The sequence below is a fragment of the Chrysochloris asiatica genome, unplaced genomic scaffold (genome assembly GCF_000296735.1).
Source record: "Chrysochloris asiatica unplaced genomic scaffold, ChrAsi1.0 scaffold00285, whole genome shotgun sequence".
Lineage (NCBI taxonomy): Eukaryota > Metazoa > Chordata > Mammalia > Afrosoricida > Chrysochloridae > Chrysochloris > Chrysochloris asiatica.
Window position 1 is genome coordinate 88,483 of NW_006408803.1, and position 2,782 is coordinate 91,264.

Genomic DNA, 2,782 nt, shown 5'->3' on the forward strand with positions numbered 1-2,782 from the left:
AAAAAAAAAAAAGTCAATAGAAAAAGAAGTTCTGTGAATGGCATCTTTTCTTGAACCATAGAGTAAGCAATCCCTGTCACCGAAATCTTTAGGATAAGACTAAATATTTAATTATTGTTATTCACATAGTCAATTTTCCATATGTGCCTTGAAAATGTTCTGATATCTAATATGACTGAAATTTGACTCCCTAAGTATGATTGTTGTTGTTGTTAAGTGCCATCAAGTTGGTACTGATTCATAGCAACCTTATGCACAACAGAAGGAAACACTGCCCTGTCCTGTGCCAACCTCACAGTAGTTGCCATGCTTGAGCCCACTGCTGCTGCCACTGTGCCAATCTATCTCACTCACTGGACGTCTTCCTCTTTTTTGTTAACCCTCCACTTTACCAAGCATGATGTCCTTCTCCAGAGACTGGTCCCTCTGGATAATATGTCCAAAATATGAGAGATGAAATCTGGCCATTCTGACTGTACTTCTTCCAACATAGATTTATTAGTTCTTTTGGTAGTCCATGGTACTTTCATATTCTCTTCCAACACCATAACTCAAATGCATCAATTCTTCTATGGTCTTCTTTATTCACTGTATGATAGTTTGTTGTTGTTAAACGCTGTTAAATCAGTTCTGACCCATAGTGACTCTGTATGGGATATCCGAGGAGTAGTTGGTAGTTTGAACTGCCAGTTTTGTGGTTGAAACCAACCTTGTGGTCGAGTGCTTATTCTGCAGTGCCACACTAGGACTCCATCAGCCATTAACCGCTGACTTTGCAGTTAGCAGTTGAGTTTGTCCTACGGTGCCATACTAGGCCTCCCATTAATAATTATATCCCTGAATTTCTGAGCCGAGCTCTAAAGCAAATGAAAGATGAGCTCTGATTTCTAATGTTACAACTTTGAGGGAGATACTGTGGTGGTTGTTAAGTGCTGTCGAGACCCTGTAGAGGGTTTCCAAGGGGTGACTGGTAAGCTTGAACCACCAACCATGCAATTTAAACCAACTTTGCAATCTAGTGCATTAACCCACAGCACACCAGGACTCCGAGGACCTGCTTTTTCCAACTTTCATATGCATATTGTTGTTGTTAAATACTGTGGAGTTGGTGTCCACTCATAGTGACTCCACACAGGGTTTCAGAGGCTGTACATCTTTACGGGATCAGAACACCTCATCTTTCTCCCGCGGAACCGCTAGTAATTTAGAACTGCTGACCTTGAGGTTGGCAGCCCAACTCATAACCACTATGCTACCAGAGCTCCTTAAGGCTGTTGAAAATGCCATGGATTCAGTCAGGAGCACCTTAGTCCTCAAACTGAAGTTTTGGGCCTTAAACACTTTGAAGAGGTTTTCTGCAGCAGATTTGTCTAGCGCAAAATGTCACTTGATTTCTTGACTGCTTGTCTGTTATTTTGCTGTACTGTGATCCTGGCACCTACAACATTGTACTTCAAGATAGATTTTGAAGTCATCTTTTTGATGATGAATGTGACACCATTCCTCTTTAACATTTCCTGAATAATAAAGCATATGGTATTCTGATTCAAATGGCCAATATCTGTCCATTTAGCTCACTAATACCTAGGATACTGATCTTTATGTGTTCCATTTCATTTTGACAACTTCCAATTTGTCAAGATTGTCTAGATTCATACTTCATATATTTCAGGTTCTGATGATTAATGAATGTTTGCAGCTGTTGCTTTTCGTTTTGAGTGGTGCAACATCAGAAAAAGGAGGTCCTGAAAGTTTTGCTTGATTTCATTAAGATCAACTCACTTTGAGTCCTGGTGTGGTGCTGTAGGATAAGCACCAGATACAGTTGAGGACATGGAACAAGGGCTATCACTGCTGATGTCAGATGGATCTTAGCTGAAAACAAAGAATACCAGAAAGATGGTTACCTGGACTTTGTTGACTATGCAAAGGCTTTTGACTGTGTGGATCATGACAAGCTATGGACAGCATTGCAGAGAAGGAGTATTCTGGAACACTTAAATATGCTCATGAAGAACCTGTGCATAGACCAAAAAAGGCATTTGTTTGAACAGGACAAAGGGACACTGAATGGCTTAAAATCTGGAAAGGTGTGTACCAGCGTTGTGTTCTTTCACCATACTTGGTCAATATGTATGCTGAGCAAATAATCTGATAAACTGAATTATAGAGAAAAGTGTTATCAGGATTGGTAGAACTCATTAACAACCTGTGATATGCAGATGATGCAACCTTGATGCTGAAAGCAAAGAGGACTTAAAATACTTACTGATTAAGATCAAAGACCACAACCTTCGTTATGGGTTGCATCTCAGTGTAAAGAAAATAAAAATCCTCACAACTGGACCAATTAACAACCTGATAAATGGAGATAAGATTGAAGTTTTCAAAGACTTTGTTTTGATTGGATCCCTTGCCAGCACGTATGGAAGCAGCAGTCAAGAAATCAAATTACATTTTGCACTAAGCAAATGTGCTGCACAAGACTTCTTTAAAGTGTTCAAGAACAAAGATGTCAATTTGAGTACTAAAGTGAGCTTGACCCAAGTCATGGTATTTTCAATAGCCTCATAAGCATGTGAAAATCGGACAATCTATAAGGAAGACATAGAAGAATCAATGCATTTGAGTTACAGTGTTGGAGAAAAATTGTAAAGGTACCATGAACTTCCAGAAGAACAAACAAATCTGTTATGGAAGAAATAGAAACAAAATGTTCCTTAGAAGCCAAGATGTCCAGACTGCATCTCTCAGACTTTGGACGTATTATCAGGAAGGGCCA